The sequence below is a fragment of the Urocitellus parryii genome, unplaced genomic scaffold, assembly GCF_045843805.1.
Source record: "Urocitellus parryii isolate mUroPar1 unplaced genomic scaffold, mUroPar1.hap1 Scaffold_40, whole genome shotgun sequence".
NCBI lineage: Eukaryota > Metazoa > Chordata > Mammalia > Rodentia > Sciuridae > Urocitellus > Urocitellus parryii.
The window spans coordinates 4,252,699-4,279,153 of NW_027553586.1; the positions used below are offsets into that span (position 1 = coordinate 4,252,699).

A 26,455-nucleotide genomic window follows, 5' to 3' on the forward strand; every position below is an offset into this window, starting at 1 on the left:
TGGAATGATGGAATGTTTAGAACTAGGGATATGTTTACATAGCATTGGGAATCTCTAAATACCACTCAATTTCACACTTAAATTTAACCTATTTCAGTTTAACCATCTTAAAATGTGAATTTCACCTCAATAAAAGAAAAGAATAATGAGAAGCAACAAAATTGAAATTAAAAACTGTAGGACCTATCTGGAGAATATAGCATAAAAATACAACCTACATATAAATTGTTTTCAAAAATATACTGTAGTAAATCCAACCTCAGCAATTTACAGAGGCCCGAAGCAACTTAGCAAGACACTGTCTCAAAAAATACAAAGGGCTAAGGATGTAGCTAAATGGTATAGCATCCCTGGTTTCAGTCTCCAGTACCAAAGAAAATAAGAAGAAGAAAAATTACTTCGGTAAACCTAGTGTACCGACAAAATATATAGAAGTGAATTTCCAGAATAGATGAACAATTCAGAAAAATTACTTCGGTACACCCAGTGTACCTACAAAATATATAGAAGTGAATTTCCAGAATAGATGAACAATTCTTGAACTTTGCAAGTATTAAAAACCAAGAGCGGGTTATATTCTACAGTCATAGAAATTACATTAAGAATTAGTTTTATTTTCTTAGTAATGTTGTATTAAATTAAAAATATTACAGCTTTCCAGGCACATACCTTTATAATCTAGCTAGTCAGAGGCCAAGGAATGAGGATGGCAAGTTCTAAACCATCCTGGACAACTTACCAAGCCACTGTCTCCAAAATTATTTTTTAAAGGGTTGGGGATGTAATTCAGTGGCAGAATCTTTGCCCAGCATGCACAACGCCCTGAGTTCAATCCCCATGATAGAAATCAATCCCTGTATCACAATTTACATATTCCACATAAAATAAATTTTGTAATTACCTTTCACTAACATTCTCATGTTTTGTATAGGTACCCCTCAAGGAACTCCTGAATGAAAATGAAGAAGAAACGAATAAAGCTCTGATTAAAAAAAAATGGGTTTGGAGGATACTTTAGACCAAGTAAGTAATGAAACTTAGCTTAAAGCAAAAATAAGGGTTTTTTTTTTAAAGCCTAAAATTAAATGTGTTTCTGGTTGCCAAGGAATTAATTTTTATTTAAAAAATTCTGTAAAATGAAAGTTGGTACAAATTTGACTGAAATATTTGAAGTAACTTATCAAGTAACTTAAATATCCTAGGCTTCTTATATCACTATGATATAGTGATATGAAACTAGATTTCATTCCCTTTTTGGGGGTGTAAGAGAACTACAGAATTCCTTCTTTACTTGAAATGATATTCTTTTTTAAATCTAAAATGGATTTGAGGTGTCTATGTTTAAAGTATGTATGTGTCATTTATGGTGAGGCTAGCCAACTGTGATGGATTTAGATGTTTCTTTTTGCCAAGTATTTCTTTCTAGATCATGGAATTTCAGGAGAACTTAAATGCTAATAGAAGTCCATTTAGTTTTCAGAAAGTTCCTGTTTCTGAGATCCTTGAAACAATTATGAAACAATTCCAAGCCAACCACCTATATCCCTGAAAAAGGCCTAATATTATATTTAATAACCTTTAAAGTAAACATTGCTGTAGTAGTTGATTGAGAAAAGTTAAGAAGTTACTTCCCAAACACACTAGAGTGTGTTTTTATGACACCAAACAATTAAAGGAAGCCCCTAGTTGTTAATTCAACTCTTCAAGAACTATTGTGTGGGCTGGGAATATAGCTCAGTTGATAAGAGGGCTTGCCTTGCATTCACAATGCCGTGGGTTCAAACCCCAGCACCACAAAAAAGAAAAGAACTATTGTGTTCTGACTAGGATTCCTGGATAAGAAAGAAGTCTTATCTTTTCTCTAAGTAGAAATATGTTTATTTTTTCTCACTTAGAAACAAAACCTAATTGTAGTTCACAAATAATTATTCTAATAATCCACCGAAAGTCATTTTTTAAAATTAAAAAATTCTATAACAACTCACTTTGGCTGAGTGCAAGCGGTGCACGCCTGTAATCCCACCAACTCAGGAGACCAAGACAGAAGGAATTCAAAGCCAGACTCAGCAAAAAATCGAGGCGTCAAACAACTCAGTGAGATTCTGTCTCAAAATACAAAAAAAATAGGACTGTGGGGGCTGTGGTTGTGGTTCAAGGGTAGAGTGCTTGCCTAGCACAGGCAGAGCTCTGGGTTCAATCCTCAGCATCACATAAAAATAAATAAATAAAATCAAGGTATTGTGTCAAACTAAAACTAAAAAAATAAATATTAAATTAAAAAAATAGGACTGGGAATGTGGCAAAGTGGTTGAGTGCCCTGAGTTCAATGCCTGGTACCCCCAAAATAAAAAAAAAAAGAATTACTTTGTATTAGAAAGTTAAAAAACAAATTTGAAACTCCTCAAAAAAGCAAGTTTGAAACATTATTGAGTAATTTGGGATTTATGAAATATTAGACTATGGGAAGAAAGTTTAGACTGTATACAAGGTGTGCTGATTATTTGAGACAAGGTCTTTTTTTGACCTGCTTCAGGTTGATTTTCTTTTTTTTGTTGAAATGGACATTAAATCTGAAGAACCTCCAAAAGATGACTTCCAAGCTATAGGGGCCTCATGACTAAAACAACTTTCAGAATGACTTGAAACTTGATAGACTTTGAGCAGGAAATCTTGGGGAAAGAAAGTTTTATAAAATGTTGACTATAGGCTAGGCCTCATGTTAGTATTCTAAAGATAAACCTACCCTTCAAGGGCTCCCACTTGGAGAAAAAGGCTGACATTTCTGCAGTTATGCTAATCACATTTGCATTTTTGCAAAACCCTTTAAGTTAAGGGAAAATGTGGCTTAGAAAGGATGCAACCGAAAATGTTAAGAGATTAAACCAAACTATTCATAGTAGAAACAGAGGGAAGGGGACAGGTTTAGGAAGTGTTAAGAAGGTAAATAAATTCCAAGGATTTCATGACCAAGCTTGGAGAAAAAGAAGTTCTATAATGACTTCCAGATTTCTGGTATGGACAACTGAATGGACTAGAGGATTACCTAGAGGAAGAAAAGCGAGAGAAAGTTGAAGCAGTAGATTCAGAGCATGAGAGAGACCAGGGCTGAAAATACTTTTGATAGTCTTTAGCACACATATGATAGATGAATCCATGGGTGTGGATGATATTTCTTGGAATGTATAAATAAAATAGCAGAACATTGAATCCTGAGAAACAATGACATTTAAGGGATCGAGAAAGAAAAAAAAATCCTGGAAAAAAATACTTATAAAAAGTGGACAAAATAGCTAGAGAGTTATTTATTTTGAAGAAGAGAATATGTAGTAGAAGCCAAAATATGGGAAACTTTAAGAAGAAAGTAATCAGTAATTAGTAATACCTGATGCTAATGAGACTAAAGCAATTGGAAATAGTAAATATCATACAGAAATTAATAAATTGGAATAATGAAGCTAATCAATCTGAAAAATATTTACAGATAATTGCCAAAACTATTCAGTTAAAGAAGGAAAATGTGAGGTAAGAAGTAGACAGTTTATAGAGAGATGGTGGGAATTCATTTGAATTACAGAGTAATTCATGTGAACGAAAATCTTACTGGAAGGGCTAAGGATGTGGCTTAGTGGTAGAGCACTTGCCTAGCATGCACAAGGCCCTAGGTTGTATCCCCAGCATTGCAAAAATAAAATAAAAAAGATTCTATAAAAATCTTATCTTTAAAATTGTTTTTTTTATCAAATTGAATTACAGCATGAATAATACAAATCTCAAAATTGACTCAAAATAAAATGTCAAAACACTTAAGTAACCAGAAACAAAAGTACAGAAATAATTAGCTCTCCGAAAAGATTTCAATAACAGGTGATTTTTACAAAAGTTCATTGTTTTCAATTATTGAAGGTCAGATGATTTCTATGACATGTAAATTGTTAAAAAGCACAAAGAGACCTAATTTATTCTTAAAGGCTAGTGTATACCACAACAAAAACATCACAAAAGAAAGTCAAACCAATCACTCTTACAAGCCATGGATGTGGGTGATATTACTTAGAATGTATAAATTAAATAACAGAAGATAGAATACTAAGCAACAGTGATATTTAAGGGATCAGAAAAGGGAAAAAAAGATTCTTTACATGTTTTATATTCTTACAAATATAAATGTACAGGTAAACTTAAATATTTGCCACTGAATTTTAATTAGCAAATATTTTCTTGAGTGTCTCTGTGGCTGGTACTATAATTAGTGTCGGTAGTACTATTATAGTACAGCTCTTGCCTTTTCGATTAAAAAGACAGGTATGAAAACAATTTCTTCTATCATAACATTTTTGTAGTATAAATAAGCTGTGTATTCTTATATTACCATAAGATAAGCACAGGAGTCTTTCTGAAAGATGCAGTAACTGAATTGAGCTAGGACTTCACCAGTGAATACAAAGAAATTTACATGTGTGCCCTAAATAAAGGCACAGCAATCAAAGTAACCAGCTTGTTAACAAATTGCAAGAGTGTTAAGTGTGATAAAAGAAAAGCCTGGGGAAACAATAATCTAATTGTTATTAACTTGTCCTTACTTACTAGTAGAATTTTTATTCTATAGGCAATGGGGCCATTGAAGGTTTTTAAGTAAGAATGCTAATCACCTATGTATTTGGCATTTTCAAAAAATAGATGAGGTTCATGAACCAGAAACATAGACTTAGGAGACTAAACTATATTCTGTGTAACAAATGATAAGGACCCACACCAAGGTTACTACAGTGAGGAGGGAGAAAAGAAATTGGAAGGCGGAGACAATAGAATTCAGTACTGAAATGTGAACAGTTGGATGTGAAGGCTAGAAAAGTGAAATAAAGAATGTCTAGGTACATTGTATCTGGCAAATGGGCATGTGATGTTGTTCTTTACCTTGATATTTAATGAGAGAGAGGTACAGAACAGAGTTGTTGCAGTCTGGGATATGCCGAGTTTCAGGTCTCTGAGTCATCAAAGTGTAAAATCAGTATGTGTATGTATGTTTTATTTTAGCAGGCAGTTTCTTAAAGTCAAAAGATCTCACAGATGTGATGTGAGAGAGCACTCTCCCATGTGAGCAAGTGAGACTACAGCCAGGATCAGAATCCTGGAAGAACATCTATATCCAAATTATGAATAGAAAAAGAAATGTAAAGGAATGTGAAGAGGGACTTTCCAAAACTTAGAGATAAAATCAGGAGATTCCATGGTCTTAAAAACCAAGGAAGGGCTTTTAAAAAGAAGCTAATAGTAACCACAATTAGTACTAAAATGACAAATAGAATTAAATATCTGAAAGGTAGCCATGGGCTTTAGATTTTAAGATTTTACCGAAGAGCCAGGGGTGTGCTTAATGATAGAGGACATGCTTAGCCTTCCAGAACCTGGGTTTTATCCACAACCAACCCACCAGCCTGGATTGAAGGGGTTGAGGGGAAGAAAGAAGTTACCAGTGACATTTGCAGAAAAGGCTTCATGCAGCCAACAAGCCAGAAATCGTATTATTGTGAGTTGAGGTATGGATAGTAGAAAAGGAGATATAGTATTATGAATAGATTTGCCTTTGTGGATTACTCCACATTATAGTACTACCAATATTTGAATCAGAAGAAAGGATTTGGAACAGTAGTGAGAAAAGAGATGTGTAGAAAAGCTTTCTGGTTTTTGTGGTTTTGTTTGGTTTTGCCAAATAAGGGAATTGTTTGGTTTTAATGATGTGAGAAGGATTCGAAGGGAATGAGGATAAAGTTTAAATATTAGGAATAAAAGAATGCACATTTAAAGAAGGAAAACCCTCATACAATTATGTTGATTAGAGGCAGGAAATAATGGAATTCCACATTGGTGGTTTCTGTTAGTGATTAAAAAAAGAGAAGCTCATATAATGGAAGTAATTATCGTATCTTGGATTATCAACAACTTGAGCTCTTGATAAAAAAGTATGCCAAATATTTTCTTTATTATTTTCTCTTTTTGCCTCAATGAATATTTTTATAATCAGGGGGAAAATGTTTAATAGACATATCTTTGTTGGAGTTGATACAGAAAGTAGAAACTGTTAAACATTGTTTTGACCAGCCATGAGAAACTATTAGGATGTCCTTTCGTCTTATTGCAGGTAAATTTAACAAAACCACTTGTTAACTTGTTAGTCCCTTCAAAAATAACATGTACATTTAGAAAATATCTTTTTAGTTTGAACATCTGGTTTTGATTTCTGACCCTATGCTAACTGTGTGAACCCAAGCAAAGAGCATTCTTTCTAATCCACTCCTCTCATATGTAAAATAATAAAAGAACATTCTGTATATGGAATTGTCTTTAATAAGTATAATTATTTAATTACCTTATCTTTTGCCAAATAAACTAAGCTTTTCAAAAAAAACATATTTTTTTAAAATTTCATTCTTGTATGTGAAGAGTCATCATCTCAAAAAAAGAAAAAAAAACCTGACAGCTCTTTATACATTTTTCTTTTTCTGTTTCCTGTGGGAAATATTTTCTTGATCTACCTGAAGAAAACTTTTAATCATAGCCATCAACGGGTATCAGCAGTTATCAAGAGGAAATGAACTTTAGACACAGTTCTTCAGTTTGGGTTTCAAATTATTTCCAAGGTCAAGCTTCAACAAGATTAAATATGATTACCTTATTAATCTTTCAAAAGAATGTATAACTATAACCAAGTAGCAAGTATTATGCAATAAAATTAATATAAAAAATTCTCTTTTAACATCTCAGAAAGTGAACACACAAATAGGAAGCTACATATATATGAAGTATATAAAATATAAAGTATATAAAATATAAAAAATCTAGACAGCAAAAGTAATTTATACTTATGAATATGTTGGTATAACAATATTAATAATATGTAATAATGTGATGTGTATAATATTTATATAATATGTGAGTATTTATAAAACACTCCCATAGCTACCACTAGAAATACATATTAGTACTTTGAGTTTTTTGTTTTTGTTTTTATTTGTTTTTGGTTTGGTTTTTTGGTTGTTGTTTTTATGTTTTGCTTTTTGTTTTTGTGTTTTGTTTTGAGTTGCTAGGTATCAAACCCAGGGCCTCACACGTGCTAGGTAAGCACTCTACTACTGAGCTACATTTCCAGCCCTAGTAATCTTATTTTAAAGTTTCTTTGGAATCAGTTCCTTTTGGAGAATAATAAAATATTTGGACAAACAATAGATTGGAAGTCAAAAAGACTAGAAGAAATAACATTGGTATAGTTAATTGATTGAGAATGTAAAAGTTAGCCAGTCGAAGTGGCTCATGCTTGTAATATCAGCTCCTCAGGAACCTGAGGTAGGAAGATCACAAGTTCCAGGCCAACCTAGGCAACTTGTCTCAAAAAATGAAAAAAGGGCAGTGGTTGTTGCTCAGTAGTAGAATTCTTGCCTGTAGGGCCCTGGATTCAATCCCCAGTATTGTCTAAAAAAATGATAACAGAAAGAGAATATAAAATTATATGATATGTTAAATTTCTTTGATGTATAGTTATGATTCTCAACCAAAGTTTTATTCCCCAAGTTGAATACAATGATAACAGAAAGCAAGAGAAGTGTGAGAACACTGAAAGAGGAAGTTCAAAAGCTGGATGATCTTTACCAACAAAAAGTTAAGGTAAGAACTTGGCCAATTTGTTCAAGTTAGCCAAAACTGTGTCATGATTGACTTACCATATAGTCTAGCATTAAAACTGAAATCTTTATGTTTGATTGTCTTCTCTTAAAATTTATTGTAAATCATTTATCTTGTCCTTTAAAGAACATTTTTCTGGATTCAGGTTATTTCAGCATAGAACACATCTGGTATTTTATACTTGCATATGTGATTAAGTATTCTTACAAGACAAAAACATATTTTAAACATATGTCTTCTACCTTTTTATAGAGATTCAGTGTTATATACTCCTAAACTTGAGCACCAGTAAAGTCTTATTGTATGCATAATTGCCCATCAAGAGTTATTGTGTTGCTGGGTGGGATTAAAAAACAAAAATAGTCACTGAATGCCTGTAATCCCAGCTGCTTCAGAAGCTAAGGTTGTAGAATGGCAAGTTTAAAGCCAGCCTTGGAAACTTAACCCAAACCTGTTTCAAGATAAAATGGATTGAGGATGAAAACTATTTTCATGAAGTTTACAAGGCAGAAAAAATATTAAGATTGATTCTTAATTACTTTATATGTCACCCCCTGACCAGCATTTTACTTAGAGAAGTATTCAAATGACTCTGTTCATTAACACTTAGACAATTTAAGTGAAATTTTGAGCTATACCATTACTAATGCCAGCAAAGTATCCAGAAATTGAAAACTTTTTTCTTATTCTGTATATGTGGAACCCATGCATTTTTTGTTTGTTTGTTTATTTTTGTTGTTGTTGTTATTGTTATTGTTTTGTTTTTTTTAAAATAGTATCCAAATTTTAGAAAATTTACCACAAATTATGATCTATATGTGAGATATTTAATAATAATTTTTGTTTTATCATGTATGCTCCTTGACAGTGCTTAAGTTTATTCTTTGAAGCACTTAAATGAAAGATTTTAAGATACATACTTTATCTTCAAAAACCTAGAAATTGTATTTGGGCTTCTTTGTGCACAGTTAATGCCACTGTGAAATAATGACCTAAAAATTCAGGTTTGTAGAAAAAAAGTATCAAAAAGAAAATAAAATAGTCAGACTTGAAAATTCCAAATTAAAGCTATACAGACCTCTTGAAAAGGTCACATCTGTGTTATATTTATAATACAGAATTCCCAATGGCAATTGTGGTAAGCATCCTGAGAATATAAATGATGCAATCTGGATTGTTTTAAAATGCTTTATGTACTTTTAAAAATCTACCTTGAATATATGGAATATGAATATCAAAAACATGTAACCATGACTTTATCCTAATAGGAAGCTGAGGAAGAGGATGAAAATGTGCCAAAGAGCTTGAGTCCTTGGAGAAACATAAGCACCTGCTGGAAAGTGCTGTTAATGAGGGCCTCAGTGAAGCTATGAATGAGTTAGATGCTGTTCAGCGGGACTAAGTTCATCTAACCAAGATTTATTTATTTATTAGTTGCTTATAATTTCTATAAATCTATATCTAATTTTTTCCTTTAATTCCTATTATAAAGTTATTTGTGGTGGAGAGAGTGGTGAATAGAACTTAAGCAGAACAACTTAAAATGTTAGATACATTCTTCTACTGTTATAGTTATTGCCCCCAAGAAATGATTCATTTTAAATTTAATTGATTAGTGAATTTTTATCCTTGAAAACAAAATAACATTTTTTAAAAAATATTTATATTTTTAGTTGTAGTTGGACACAATACTTTTATTCCATTCATTTATTTTTATGTGGTGCTAAGGATCGAACCCAGGTCCCCACACATGCTACGAGAGTGCTCTACCAGTGAGCCACAATTTCAGCCCCACAAAATAACATTTTAAATCAATTCAAATAAATTTGACTACTTGATAGTGAATTTTAATAAGCCCCACTAATCTTCTTTTTTTAAATTTCCTAGAAATTATGAGTATTATATAGTAAAATGTGATTATATTATAAATTACAGGTCATTGTTCTGTAATACAACTTACACTTTGCTAATAATTGCCATGCTGTGCAAAATAATGCAGTAAAAAATTATAGCACTTACCATCTCACTCCAGTAAGATTGGCAGCCATCAGGAAGTCAAACAATAACAAGTGTTGGAGAGGATGTGGGGAAAAGGGTACTCTTGTACATTGCTGGTGGGACTGCAAATTGGTTCAGCCAATTTGGAAAGCAGTATGGAGATTCCTGGGAAAGCTGGGAATGGAACCACCATTTGACCCAGTTATTGCCCTTCTTGGTCTATTCCCTGAAGACCTTAAGAGAGCGTACTACAGGGATACTGCCACATCGATGTTCATAGCAGCACAATTCACAATCGCTAGACTGTGGAACCAACCCAGATGCCCTTCAATGGATGAATGGATTAAAAAAATGTGGCAGTTATACACCATGGAGTATTACGCAGCTCTAAAAAATGACAAACTCATGGAATTTGCAGGGAAATGGATGGCACTAGAGCAGATTATGCTTAGTGAAGCCAGCCAATCCCTAAAAAACAAATACCAAATGTCTTCTTTGATATAATGAGAGCAACTAAGAATAGAGCAGGGAGAAAGAGCAGGAAGAAAAGATTGATATTAAACAGAGACACGAGATGGGAGGGAAAGAGAGAGAAAAGGGGAATTGCATGGAAATGGAAAGAGACCCTCATTGTTAAAAAAAAAAAAAACTACATAAAAGAGGTTGTGAGGGGAATTGGAAGAAAAAACAAGGAGAGAAATGAATTACAGTAGATGGGATAGAGAGAGAGAAGATGGGAGGGGAGGGGAGGGGGGATAGTAGAGGATAGGAAAGGTAGCAGAATACAACAGTTACTAATAGGGCATTATGTAAAAAGGTGAATGTGTAACTGATGTGATTCTGCAATCTGTATTTGGGGTAAAAATGGGAGTTCATAACTCACTTGAAACTAATGTCTGAAATATGATATGTCAAGAGCCGTGTAAGGTTTTGAACAACCAATAAAAAAAACAGCAAAAAAAAATTATAGCACTTATAGGAAAATTGGTATTAGGCACAATACTCAAAAACTACATCAGTGACACACATGAGCAAATAATGATGACCTAATAAAAACTTTTAGCATAACTGTACACATGTTAAATAATTAATAAATTTTTGCTTTTTTTTCTCTATGAATTGACGTCTGCTTTGCTTTAATTTATTGGGTTGGTTTTTCCTTTCTAATTTTTGAGTTAGATTCTTATTTTTTTAAATGGTGCTAGGGCTTAGACTCAGGGCCTTACACATGCCAAGCATGCTGCTCTCTACCACTGGCTATATACAGTATAGTCTCACATCCTTTTTTTTTTTCTTTTCTTTCTTTTTTTTTTTTTTTTTTTTTAGAATTTTCTCTGTGGGATGTCACTTGGGATGACTTGCTTACCCATTTAGTAGGCAAAAGAGATCTCCCAAGTGGAGCAAGTTGAAATCAATAAAAATGATTGTGAAACAACTTAGCAAGGCATCTAGGAAGTCAGGCAGCCCTTCAAGGAATTTGCAAAATGATAACATGGCCAAGCAGGTTATACACACCTGTAATCCCAGCAGTTCAGGAAACTGAGGAAGGAGGATCACAAGTTCAAAGTCAATCCTCAGCAATGGTGATACACTAAGCAATTCCGTGAGACCTGTCTCTAAATAAAATATAAGATAGAGCTAGGAATGTGGCTCAGTGGTTGAGTGCCCCTGAGTTCAATCCCCAGTAGCAAAAAAAAAAAAAAAAAAAAAAATTAATATGAGTAGAGCGAAAGGATCTTTCAACTACAGTCCTGTCAACTATTTGGCAACTACTTGGGATTTGGTCAATGAAATTGCCAAGCAAGTGGTATGTAGTTAAATTTGGGATGGTAAAATGGCTCTTGCCAGTGTGGTGGTGCAGCATTTCATGCCAGCGGTTTGGGAGGCTGAGGCAGGAGGATCACTTCAAAGCCAATCTCAGCAAAAAGCGAGGTGCTAAGCAACTCAGTGAGTCCCTGTCTCTAAATAAAATACAGAATAGGGCTGGGGATGTGGCTCAGTGGTCAAGTGCCCCTGAGTTCAATCTCAGTACCCCTCCCCCACCAAAAAGGTTCTTATCAAGCAACTGAGTTTGCAGAGGACAAGTGGTACCACTGTTCTGTGAGAGGGGTATGGTAGTGGAGTTGTTTATTCTTTACAAACCTAACAACCTCTTACTAGAGAGAAAGATATCAGCTCTAAAGCAGGAGACTCCACCCACCAGATTTGGGCAGGATTAAGGGACAAATGGGGAAGGCCCCTTACTGGAGTGCCTCTGAGGGGGAGGTGACAGCTCCTTGTTGGTGGAGGGTGGGATAATAAGTATCTCTCCACTGACAACTCTTCCAACTCCTGAGAAAGGAGGTAGATATCCATGCTAAGCCAGTCTGTTCACTAGTAGAGACTTTTGGGGTACTCTGTTTAAAAGAGGATATGAACCAGAGCAGTGTCCTAGCAGAAGGGTGTCACTGTGGGAAAAACTACTGCTTCCTTATCTTTCCTCTTCAAACATAGAATGAGTAACTATCTAATGCATTAAAAAATAAGTTATTTATTTGGACACTTTAGAAAAGCTTCATTTTGCACAGCAAAATAAAAAAGAAAGAAAGAAAGAAAGAAAGAAAGAGAAAAAAGAATGCACTGAATTGGAAGATAAATAAACTAATTGTAAATTGGAATCCCTAGATATTAGTCAACTTCAGTAGGGAAAATGAGAGAAAGTCTTTTTTGAGTTGGTTTTCCAGGCAAGGTCTAAGTCATATAAATCCTGGAAAAAGAATTCTAATTTCTACACCTACAATCTTAATGCCTCACTTCTGGAATGGGGTATGAAGAAGTGGAATAGGGGCTGGGGATGTGGCTCAAGTGGGAGCCTGCTCGCCTGGCATGCATGAGGCACTGGTTTCAATCCTCAGTACCATATAAAAATTTTAAAAAAATGATATTGTGTCCACCTTAAAAAAAGAAAAAGAAGTGAAATAGCTATTTACTTGAAATAGGCCATTTTCAGGAGAAGAAGAAAAGATGTGGAATAAAATCAGGCTGGAAATGGAGTTGGCTGTGGAGCAGGGCAAAGGCTGGTTGGTTGTCTTTGACATATCAGCGTGGAGTCCCTAGATAGAAGGTAGTGAGCAAGGGGTGCATCCTGAGAGCAACAAATCCAAATATTCTCCATGCATGCGGCCTGGGTTCGATCCTCAGCACCATATAAAAACAAAGATGTTGTGTCTGCCAAAAACTAAAAAATAAATATTAAAATATTCTCTCTCTCTCTCTCTCTCTCTCTCTCTCAAAAAAAAGAGAGGGTGAGCAATTGAGCAACTAGGACCCAAGAACAGCTTGTTCTTGGGTCCAGCTTGTTCTTGGGTCTCTCTTTAAGTAAACTTATATCCTGGAGCAAAGAAAGGGAACTTGGGGAATTTCGTCAAGCAAATGGGAAAACGTGGCTGTGAAGAGGAGAGGCAGGAGACTCTAATTCTATGGGACAGACACTCTGAGAATTAGGGAAGCCAGCCAGAGCTAACAAAAGCCAGTTAAAGCCCAGTAGCTATCTTACTCACAGAGACTAGTTGTTTATTGAACTTACTGTTGCAACAAGAAACTGGTCATGAGCTATTTCAGTCAGATAGAGTGGGGAGAAGCCTGTTATAGTGTTGGAGTTTGTGTGGGTTGCTTGTTGTTAGAGTCTGTAAACAAGTCTGGATGGCACCTGGCAAAATGCCAAAGGGAGTAGTTTGTGAAGTAACGCCAGCGAGCCATTAAGTGTGGAGATTCCTTATTGGTTGACTGATGTATCTAGTTTATGCTAATTAAGATACGCTGTGTGGAATGTATAAATACTGCTCCTGTCCTACAATAAAAGGCTTCCACTCCTGCTGTATCAATCTACACAAGTTGTTCGTAATCCCCTGGTTATTTTGCTGCAGCCGGACTGCGGCAGCTTGTAAGAGGAGACTGCTAGTTTTTGCAAGTGCAGTGTACCCTTTATTAAATTTGGTTAGAAGCATTGTTCTGTTAGCCTTCTCCTTGTCCTATTGAAAACATCATTCATTACAGTCTGACTCTTATCAGAATCTGGCAATCTCTGCTTGGAGTTATGAGTGCTGGATGGAGAAAGTAATTTGACTAAATAGAAGGCCATGGAAAAATCTCTGTAGGGGGCTGGGGTTTTGGCTCAGTGGTAGAGCACTCAACTAGCACATTTGAAGATCTGGGTCCGATTCTCAGCACCACATAAAAATAAATAAATAAGGGCTGGGGCTGGGGCTCACCAGTAGAGCATTCATCTCACATGTGTGAGGCCCTTGGTTTTATCTTCAGAACCACATAAATAAAATAAAGGTATTTTGTTCACCTACAACTAATTTTAAAAAAATGAATAAAATAAAGGTATTGTGTCCACCTGAAACTAAAAAATAAAAATATATGGGTTGGTGTTATGGCTCAGTGGTAGAGTGCTCGCCTAGCATGTATGAGGCCCTGGATTTGATCCTCAGCACCACATAAAAATAAATAAACAAAATAAAGATATTGTGTTCAACTACAACTGAAAATAAATAAATAAATAAATAGGTATATAGATAGATAGGTAAATAAATAAATAAAACAAAAATGTAGATGCTGGGATTTTGGCTCACTGGTAGAACACCTGTCTGGCATGTATGAGGCACTGCATTTGAATAAGTTAAATACATGTCCATTGACAATTAAAAAACAATTTTTAAAAAAATTTAAAAATCTCTGCAGCATTGTAATTCTAGAAGAGTAATCCATGAACAATTCTACATAGGCAGGAGATAATGAGAACTATGACTTGTGTGGAGATAGATGGCCACTGAACAATAGTTGAAATATCTAAGGTGAATCTTCCTTCAGATGCTCATTATCTCTTTCTTGCACTCTCATGGAAGTGTTCTCCTGTGAGAATATTTAGAGACAAGGAAGAAGACTAGGAACATGGGGGAGAGAGTACCATGATTACACTCTGTGTTAGAACTTGCATGCTTCCTCTTCCTGTTGTGGTTGGCTTTGAGCTAGAACACCTTGAGAAATTTGGCTTTGAGTTGCAACAGTTTTTCTCTTAGGTTTGCAAAGTTAGAAGCAATATACTATTTAGTATTGACTTGTTCCCTTCATTCTGTAAAAGCAGCAAAGTTGAACAAATTTAGTATTACAAAAGCATTCTTTAAACTAGAAAGGGTTCAGATATTATGGATCTCAGAAACTAAAATGTTCAGAGTGACCCTGTAAACTCTGTGTGTGTGTGTGTGTGTGTGTGTGTGTGTGTAATCTAGGTAACAACTGAATCTGGTTGAAAGCAAACTGGCATTCTTTATTTATGTTACTTTTGAGTGTATTTGAAACATTAGAAAATGAAATTTGAATGTGATTATGCACTGAATATACTACCTGGCACGCAGTAAGCACTCAATATCAATTAGACACTATTAGCATCATCATTATCATTAAGATCTCTAAAGTCAAACTGAGATTAATTAGTTAAAAGGACAAAGAGGTAGCTTTGAACTCAATATAAGAAAAATATTTTAACAGAGTTCTGGAAAAATGAAAATAAAGTGTCTTCTGAGTTGATGGCCAACAAAATATTCCTAATGGCATCAGATTACATTTCATGAGCACTTTTAACAAGGCAGAGAGGTCCTTATTTAATCTTCATGACAATCTCACAAGGTAGGTTTACTCACTGTCCCCACTGGAGCTGTGCCAGAAGAGACTGATGGCTTGGTCAAGATGTTGCAAAAGAGGGTCAAGGTAAATGGTTTTGCTAGTTGCCCTTTACTGACCCCTATAACCCTGAACTCTTCTGATTTAATGAACGTGTCACACATATGAATTGTGCCATCTGGCAGGCTGGGATGCTCACACTCACACTCATCCAGGGAATAGAGAAAAACACTTACTTATGGAGAAGTCTTTCAACAAAACCTTTCTCTCTCAAGCAGAAGACTAAAACATCACCAGAATTTAATTATCTGTAGACACGCGATGATATGATCAAGAAAATGCTACATTTCAATGACTCCATTTATCCATCTTCAAATTTCCCATTAATTATAAGGAAAAATCTTCCCTAGGCTGCCATTTTACCATGAAATGTCTGTGGCATATCTTTTTCAACATGTTTCAGAACATAAATCCAAATTACAAAATCTAAAGTTAGTATAAAGGCTGTCATCATATATTTTTATCACTTGGAAAGAAATATTGGTGACCTTATCCAGTATGGCTGTTATAATAGTAATAAAATTAAATCTTGGAAGATTATACTTCTAGTCAAAGTAGTAAAATGTGACCTTATTCTATATAGCATTGACATTTATTATATTAATTCATATGTAAAAAACTGCATTAAAATGATATTAAAGCCCTGGTTAGAAATGAGAATGTTGAAGAACTTCAGAAATTAGATTTAACTTTACCATCCCTTCAAAGCATTGAGCCTGTTTGATGCAAATGAAATTAAATTTTCTTCACCAATCTCTAACTTGGTTGTAATTTCATTATTTGTATCATCTCATCCATACAGAATATATTTTTTCTCAGTGTCTCCTCAAACATTTTATAAACCTTAACTCATTTTCATCGTGCTTCAGAGAAAAAGATAACACAGAGCAATGAATACACAAAGCTGATTCAGAGGATCAAGCCACCTGCTCATTGTAGGGAAATCCTCCTTGGGCCAAAAAAACTGTGGTTAACAAGGAGCACACAAAGAGCGCACCAGGCTCTAGGGAGAGAGGAAGCAGTCAGATAGGTAGCGAGCTGGATTTCACTGAAAGGCCACCATGTGGAGAAATTCTTAATTTCAGAATCTTATACAGGTAAAGTGTTGAGGTGTTTTATGATGTTTTTATTAATTTGTTCATTAGCTATTTTTTTTCCTTTTTAAAACTGATCAAGGTTTTACAAAGAGACCCCTTCATTAAACATAAAATTCACCCACTTTCACTTTAGCAATCGAGTGTGAAATAACATTGAAATTAAAAATGTGGCCCAGCCACAGCACACAGGATTGCTTTAATTTAATCACTAACAAAGTTCCAGGCTTGCTTGCCATGCTAGGCCTCATCTCTCCCCACTTCCTCTGGCCACTTTTATTTATTCATTTTTTCTTGATACTGGAGATTGAATCCAGGGCCTCCCACATGCTAAGCAAGCAGTTTACCACTGAGAAACAACCCCCCAACCCTTTTTAATTTTATTTGGAGACAGGGTCTCGATTAGTTGCTTAAGGTGGTCTCAAACTTGTCATCCTCCTTCCTCAGCCTCCCAAGTGGCTGGGATTGCAGGCATAACCCCATTGTGCCTGGCTCCAAGTCTTTCCAATCATGGTTTTAACCAATGTCACTACACTATTGGGTTCCAGTCATTTTTTTATGTATTTCCTCATATACCTCACTGCTCTGAACATCTTTTGGCATTATATCATTAGATTAAGCTAAGTGTTGCTGTGACAATAAGCAGCCCCCAAATTTCAAAAACTGGTCACACAAAGGTTTATGTCTTGTGTACTGTCCATTGAGGCAGTTCTGTCCACCTTGGTTACATAGGCATCCAGCTGAGGGTATAAACACCAATTCATAAACTATGTGTAGCCATGCTGGGAGGAGAGGAAAACTATGTTGGAGCCTTGTACCAGAAATTAAGTGTGCAGTTCAAAATGACACAATTCAATACCACATCTGGTCATGTGGTTTTACCAAGCCATAAAAGTACAATTCTACCATATGTAGGGAAGGAGGAAGAAACTAAAAATATTTGACCAACACTATTAAAGACTTCCTATCTCCATGGATCCCAAATCTGATCATTCTTCCTAATAAAATTACAGTTCTACCTCCTTCTAAAAGATATCCCTGATTCCTTTTGATAAAATGAAGCTATCCATAGGGTTAATGTACAGACCACATTATTTTACCTATTATGGCCCTTATGACTCTGTGAGAACAGTGTCTCCATTGGGACTCTAAGTTTCCTACAATGCTTTGCTGGGTAAATATTGCTTAAATGATTGAACAATATTGTCAGTATAATGAGAATTTCATCTCCAAAGACTTCAAATATCCTGGAGGCCAGTAATACTTGATAAGTAATCAACGTTTTTTATTTTTTTCCTTCTTATTTATATCATAAAGATACTTAAAACAACATTAAAATTATCATAAAGAAGAAATAAAAATGAGCCCATAATCCCACTAGCCTAAACCAACAAATGTTTTTATTTCTTCTAGTCCTGTTCAAAGGGGCATCCTTTTTTTAATAGCTATATTCAGGGTACACACATGGCACACAGACAGGAAGAATTCTAAATAGAAGATAAGTGACTGCTCAGTCAACACGGTATTCACCCTTCCCCACAGCAAGGACATGCTAGGTCATATCTTAAGACTAATTTTTACTTCTCACAGCACAAGTGCCAGCAATTTAAAGCTTCTAAGTTACTTAATAGTGTCCCCATCATTCAGAAACATCAGTATACCCTTTATGCCACTCCTGTGCCTTGTTGCAGATCTCAAAGTAATTGCCCCTAGAACAAGAAGCTTGATTTTTACTATGAGAAGGAAAAAAAAGGGAGAAATGTGAATTAAATAGTGGACAATTCAGTGGTATGGGGAAAATGTCAATGTCACCCAAGACCAAACAACATGCAAGTTATAACCTCATTCTCAAACTGATGTTAATAGCTTTTCATTCCATTTCCTAATCCAATTATTTTTATTTTATCACATGTTCTTACTATTTTTATAATCTGAGTTGAACCCCTGTGGAACAGGTGACTCACATACACACACGTGTGTGTGTGTGCATGCATGTGCACAACACACTCATACACACACAGTATACCTTTTTTTAAAATTTATTCTAACTAGTTATACATGACAGTAGAGTGCACTTTGATACCTCATATAAATGGATTATATTATCTCATTCTTCTGGTTGTACATGATGTAAAACCACACCAGTCATTATAGTTATATATACATATAAGGTAATTGTGTCTGAGTTATTCTACTATCCTTCCTACCCCCATACCCTTTCCCCTATTTTCAATTAACCACACTATGAAACTCACAGTAGAAAGTCTCACCATAGCTACTACACAATCCAGATGGTCATTTAACTTATTCAACTTACTTAAGATCAAACACATCTGCTTTGTCTTCAAAGCTACTACTATACTGAGAAGGTTAAAAAAAGCACCCAAACATCTTGCAATCTTATTAAATTTCAGAGTAATGACTTCTTACCTTTATTCTATTTTAATAGCTGATAGATTATTAGGTTTTCAAGCTTTAATATTTTAAAGTTTTATGTTCGGTTTCTCAACCACTGCCACAAGCACACATAATTTATTCTGGTGCATTTTTGAAAGGGTTTATTATTTTATGTGCCATAGTTACTGATCTGAATCAAATCTTTCTTACCAGTTTCAACAGAATATAGTTGGAATAAAATGTGACTATTTACAATTGTCAACTGTCGCGACCCCTTGCCCGCAAGGAAGACGCAACTCAGGAATCTTCTTTCAGCCGTTTATTCAGGTCCTTGATACTTTTCTTCTTAACCCCTGGATGCCCCTCCCAGCCTTAATAAAGCACCTCAAACCCCAATGCGAAGCTGCCACGTGGACTTTTCTCACAGGGTGCCAAGTCACAGCATGCCAACTCATTCTGATAAGGAGTTGTTTGTCACAGACTACAGGGGAAACCAGCGCCATCTTGTAATGGCGGCCACAGTTCACAGAAACGGCTCACCACAGTTCCCCCTTTTTTGTTTTTATATGACAATACAGGCGAGAGTAGAGGTCCTATCCCACTGTGCAGAAGTGGCTGCATAGTATGGCTCAGCCCTAAGGAGGCGCCTTCCCCAGATCCGAGGCCATATCAGCCGACGCCTTTTTTCGTGGGGCGGGGCGTGGATAAGGTGGGGTAAGGAAGGACGTCAAACCCGCATGCAATAGGACATGCTCTCCTTGAGGTCCACTCCAAGGATCACTCAAGTGCAGTGCCTTGCCTCGCATCCTGTACCGTGACGATGGTGGACGGAGGGGGATAGCTGAGGCTGAACTGTGGCTGTGTACAACGACAAACAAATTGACAGCACCTTGAAAGAAAGGCACGGGCTTTAAAGCGATAGAGAAGCACTAGTGTGGAAACCCATCTGCGTGCAATGGCAGCAAGACCGGCAGAGTGCAAGGGCTTTCCAACACTAAGAGAACAGCGAGGAAAGACATGTCGATCCCAGTGCAATGTTATAATAACTTGGGGTGCAACGACCATGTCAAAAATTTACTGTTTAAGATGCGCAAGCCAGACTTGAGGTGAATTGCCATTTTCTAAAGCTGCAAGAGCTTGTATGATCATAGCCTTATCGTGAGCATTGCGGGCCTTGAGGCGACAGAGAAACCACAAACAGAGGAACATACCAAAGCAACACATTGCACCAAAAATGCCTATTCCCACCCACTCCTTAAAAAAGGAAAAAGCAGAAGAATTCCAACGGGTGAATTGTCCCAAAGTCACTGGTACGACAAGGGTGTTGTTCAAAACAGCTATCTGAGTTAGTTGAGACTGGATCAAGTTTTCTGCTTCCATGGACCAGGTTCCGGATAGATACTCTCCGATGATGCATGAGGCATTTCTGGAATCAAAATCTGACAGAGGTTATACATAAATGCGCACGTTGATCAATACAACCCAAATGTAATAGGTCAGACAATTCCTCAACTTGAGTTTGAAGCAGGTCTATTCTTTGATTAGCAGCCAAAATCCCAGATAAAATGTGTTGATTAATTCTAAATCACAGGACACCAAGGTTCTTCATCCAGGAGGAGGCATGTGTGCCCCTCTTTTTTTTTTTTTTTTTTTAATTTCTTTTTATATTTTGGAACAATTTTTGAAAACCTTAGAATCTATAAACAAATTATTATATTTTGATAAGAAATATCAATGAAAATAAAGTTAAAACCTTTAGATATTTTGGAAAAATAATTATAATAATTTATCATTTTATGAGTTTGAAAAATAACCTTGAAAATTAGAAATTACTTGATTGTATTTTTACTTAAAAGCAAATTTATAGTAAACACATTTATCTCAAATATCTGTAACTGAAAAGGCAGAGTATCTGATAAATGTAAATATAAAACATAAATTATGGGTTTTCTGTTGAAGAAAAACAATTAGGCAAATATATATTAACTAATTAATTAGGCATGTGCTAATTAATTTATAGATTAACAAATATAGGTTATCTAAATATCTAAAATATATATATATATATTAAGAATAAGAACATAACTTATAATTGTATTAACTTTATGTAACCACGTGGTCTTAAAATATTTGGATCCATTTAAATTTATTTTTAACTAGGAGTGCACTCTTCTATGTGACGTCACTTGATGTAACTGAAATAGATCCTTGAGTATACATTTTTATTTTTATAGTTAGCAATGAAAATAAGGATTTTTTGGTCATCACAGGAACTTTGCCGGCTTGTTCCTGTGGCGAGCAAATGCATCCTCATAACCTTCAAAATTAAAAGTAAAATATAAAGAAGCATATTTGATATCTCTCATCAATAGAACATTATTTAGTAACACAACTATAGAGAAAAAGTCAGGTTATTTAACTTAGAACTAGCTTAAATTTAGGACTGTAACATAGAAACCTGTGGAATTAAATTTTGTCTGAAAAAGATATCTTTCATTAGCATGTACAGGTAGGCATTTGTTTTTTTAAAAAAAATACAGGCTCTGAGCAGCTCCGGTAGAAATCTGAAACACAGCAGTACAGGTTAGTGGCTGGAAAGCGGGACTAGAAGTCCTGTCTGAGTGACTGTGGAAGAACCAATCAGAAGCCCGCAAAAGGTGTGGGAGGTGGGACCAGGAAGCTACTCTTCCGGCCAGGCGCCCCATGGTTACCATGGTGATGCAAACAACATGGAGTCCGCTGCCCATTTTCGGGGCAAAAGTTCTCCAAGTTTTCTTAGCCGATTGTATTTTGTTTGATTTTGTCTGCATTTTCCCCCGCCTGGCCAAGATCTTACTGCGGTAGCAGCTTGTTCTGTCTCTGTGACCTGCGGTTGCAGCTCTTGTATATCCTGTACTTCCTGGCATTCCCCTAGGGAGTCTACAGATAGAAAGGGGTTGGTCCCTGGGAGGTGACGAAGTCGCCCACTCCCCGGGGTACCATTCCGTCCCTGGATTGCCCAGTAGACCTTGGGGCGGACCCCTGTTCCTGGTTTGAGGGCAGCGTCCAGAACCTGTCCAGTAATATGAGCTCCATCAATATCCTTACAAGCTCGAATCATGTCATCAACACCCTTTGCTCTGGTAGATTTAATAGCATTTTGGCAATAGGAGTTTACATTTTTAAGAGCCAATTGCTTAATGACCGGCATGGCTTGTTCCAAGTTAGGGAATATTTTTTCTGCTACCTGCATCAATCAGGCAATGAAGTCAGAATAAGGCTCAGAGGGTCCTTGAGCAATTTTTGAAATTTTTGTTTTAGCATTTGAAATAGGTAGAGCCTTCCAAGCCTAAATGGCTGCTGTAGCTATCTGAGCATAGACCCCAGGATCGTAATCAATTTGCTGACTTATGATAGCATATAGTCCCAAGCCTGTTAACATTTCAAGGTTATGCCGTGGGAAGCCGGTGTCCTGATTGACTCGGGCTAGCTCGCGACACCTCTCTTGATTTTCACCTTTTCACAACAAAAAATCCCCTCCAGACAACACAGCCATGCAAAGCTGTTGCCAGTCACTAGGTGTCAGCTGATTGGCAGAGAAAAACTAGAAGAGAGTCAATGTAAAGGGGGCATGGGATGGGGTCTGTAATTAGTAACTGCCTCCTTTAGTTGCTTAATATCCTTAAAGGTTAGAGGAACATGCACTCTGGCCGGCTGTCCATCCAAGTTTTCAATTACTGGGAAGTTTGGGCCGTCTTAGGCTGCCACTGAACATCCCCCAGCCTTCTGGGGTTGTCCTTGTCCCAATCGGGGTTATAAGGAGGGAGCGTGACAGCATCAGGGCCGTAGGTGCTTTAAATCTTGACTTTTCCAATTGACCCTCCAGTTCCTCTATCTCCCTTTCCAGTTCTTTTTCCTGCCAGCTGTTACCATGGAGCCCAGTTAGTAACTCCCTTATCTTAGAAATGTAGTCAGCACTGTGAAGCCCAGCTCAAGGCCAGAGGCCTTGTTACATATTTTTGTGAAAAACTAGTAAGGGAGTGTCCAGTGCCTGGAATGCTGATTTTTTTCAGACAGTAGCCAAATAAAACAGGGCAACATGAAAATAGGAAGTTTTATCTATATTGAACTTTTTTGTAGAGATTCTTTTGCTGAAAGTCCTAAAATAAGCCATGGTGAATATTCTGGAGAAGGTCAATTAAGACTTTTCTGTGGGCCTGATAGGGAGGGGGAAGATGAGAAGGAGGGGTTGAGAGCGGCTAGGGTGGATCTAATTCCTCAGAACTGTCCGAGCTACTTGTGTCCTTGGGAGTTTTTAACTCAGTCAAGTCCGGATAGAGCCTTCTCCTCTGTTTAACTTCAGACTCCCTTATCTGTTCACCATTCTTACTCCTAAGACTTTCTGCTACCTCGCTATGTGACCCCTCCGATTTTTCTTCATGCAATTGCTCAAGAACGGCCTGACCCTCGCTCACAGCTTCTTGGCATTTACCATCTGTTATACATCCTCTAATTAACTTCCAAAGTAGTATAACACCATCCTTTAAGATACCCTGCTCACGAGCGAAATCCAGGTCCTTCCCTAATTTGTCCCAGCTGGGAATCGTCAGACTCCCTGAAAAAACAAACCAAAGAGCTACAGAGTCAGTCTCTTCTAAAAACCTCTGTAATGTGCTCCGCTTCACTTTAAGTCCCTTAGAACACAGTAACCCGTCCAAGGCCAGCAAAATTGGGCTTGAGGGAGTAGCACCCATACTGTTCCAAGCAGTATAAAGAAAGTGAAAATACAAAATTCCGCTCTCTCCTTATTTACAGAGGAGCGTCTTATTTTATTATTTTCCCCCGCTCTCTCTTGATCTACAGAGGAGCGTCTTATTTATTATTATTTTTTTTCCACTCTCTCTTTACCTACAGATGACACAACAACAAAAGAAACACAAAAAACAAAAGCGAAATGACACAACAAAAGAAACACAGAAAACAAAAGTGAAAGTACACAGTGCAGCTGCGATAAATATGAGGCTCTCTCTTTCTTTGTAGAGGAGCTGACCCCGCTTTGGACGCGGATCCCACTTACTGGGACTATCCCTGCTTTGATCGCAGATCCCACTTACCTGGGACTAACCGGTGCACCACCCCTGACTGACTGAAAGTTCTGGTTCCCGGGTCTCGGCACCACTTGTCGCGACCCCTTGCCCGCAAGGAAGACGCAACTCAGGAATCTTCTTTCAGCCGTTTATTCAGGTCCTTGATACTTTTCTTCTTAACCCCTGGATGCCCCTCCCAGCCTTAATAAAGCACCTCAAACCCCAATGCGAAGCTGCCACGTGGACTTTTCTCACAGGGTGCCAAGTCACAGCATGCCAACTCATTCTGATAAGGAGTTGTTTGTCACAGACTACAGGGGAAACCAGCGCCATCTTGTAATGGCGGCCACAGTTCACAGAAACGGCTCACCACAGTCAACCACCACAATAATGACACAAAATCCACCAAGCCTACTATATTATAAATAATATTAGATAATTTTCTACGAATCTGTTAATACAAATATAAACATTCTCTAGAAATTTGTCAAAAGAAGTAACCTTAAATAGTATTTTCAGATGCGACTACAGTTACTAGCACATTTTCCTTCATGTTGTCTCAATACCCATGAAATACTCAATAGTTCAATAGTTTCTTCCTAGAGATATGCCTTCATTAATGTGCAAAACGTCATAGACCTGGAATGCTGCTCAAACAAATCTTAAGGGAGAAATTCTGGTGAAAATGAAAGGGATACATTTTTAAGCTAAAATGTGGTTGGTTGGTTTCTTATGAAGAATTTATATTCGAATGTACCAATAGAGCAGAAGAAAGGAATATGAGAAGAAAATTAATATTCATTGAGAAACAACTACCATGGTTTGAAATAAAGATTACAAAGCCAAAGCTGAACAATTATCAAATTTTTATACGAAAATTTATATACACACAGTGCCTGGAGTTCTAGTTATCTAACGCTCTGTACCAAATGACCTCAAAACTCAGTGAAGTAAGTAACAGTCATCATGAACTACCTTTATGGTTTCTGAGAGTCAGGAATTTTCTGTGAGTGTATAGGTCAGGAAGTTTTGGCTTTGGGGTTTAGACAAATTGCAGCCACATGATGACTCAGAGAGTCATCCATCCTGAAAGCTACATTAGGTATGAATCTGGATACCCTAATGGGAAGAAAGTTCAGGACACCCCTCTTTAGCTCTGTAAGTTATCCATCAGTATACTCTCTAGATTATAACTGTGGCTTCAGGGTGGCCACAGTTCTCATAAGATGCACTGAGGTTCCCAAGAGATATGCCAAAAAGGAGAAAACCAATAAAGTCAAAAATCTGTTAGTGACCAAGCCTTACAACTCATGCCACACCACCTCTGCAATATTCTACTGGTCAAGGCATTTACCAAGGTTCACCCAGATTCAAGTGGAGGGAACATACACTTCATCTCTTGGTGAAACACATCACATTGTAAGAAGAATATTTAGGATACAACAAAGTATGCTGCCACATCTTTGAAAAATTCACTCTGCTGTGCTTAGACACTCATGATATAGGATCCTCACATCCATAGGACAATTACCTTGCTGTATTATCTGCAAGAGAAAAATAATAACCAAACTCCAATATTTACTAGCTATCTTCTATAAGCTAATATCATGTGAGGCATTGAAGACAAGTGAGACCTTCATCTCAGCCAGGATAAGTCATCTCTTTTCTGACAATCAGCCAGTTGCCACAGAAGACCAGATATATCCTCAAGACTAGCTATGAGGACAGAAGTGAATTTAGGGGGGGAGCCAAGAAGAACTCTTGTGTCTACTTTAGGATAATACAGAATGATGTTGGCTGCTTCAAACGACCTCTACATGTGGGAAGATACAGGATTATCTGGAAGTTCTATACAGGGTTATCTGGAAGTTCTGCTATACAAATGCTGCAAAATTTGAGGCCATGTTTTCACTGTGGATAATATGCCCCAGGACAATGGTTCTCAAGCATGATTTCATACTATGATTGAGGAATGCAGTCAAGTGTAAGCCATACCTCAGGCTGTTCACACATCAAGGAGGGATTGAACTCAAGTTGGCGTACTAAGGTTCAGGTAATGTCAGACAATTCTTGGTGACTCTCAGCAACATCATATGCAACATGAGTGTCAGTGAGGAAAGAATTCTGAGAATCACCACTCTGGTACATGGCTAGGAAGTGAAATGGGAGAAATACAGCAAAACAGTTATGAGTTATTTAAGTAAATGAGAGAGGATTCATGGCCCTGGGTGTTCACCAAGAGTGTGTGAATGGGGAAGCAGGTATGGTGAGTAGGACTTCTATTCAGGGTACTGGTCACCCTGATTTCTGCCCAGATAATATTAGGGAAGTGAGATTAAGTATGCATTTTGTGTCACCATCAGCATTCAGAATGAGGGTGATAAAAGCAGCTCTATCAGCAACTTACAAAAATTCTTAAGGGGTTAGGTATAAAAGTCTTAGCACAGTACCTGACATGTAATGGACACTGTGTTCATCAGATTTTGATTGCTGTGTCAA

At 36.7% G+C, this 26,455-nt stretch overlaps 1 pseudogene; it reads left to right on the top strand.

Moving 5' to 3' along the window:
• The window catches only part of LOC144252318 (kinetochore protein NDC80 homolog), a 34,745-nt pseudogene extending 25,666 nt beyond the window's left edge, over window positions 1–9,079 (top strand).
• Window positions 9,080–26,455: the final 17,376 nt, after the last annotated feature.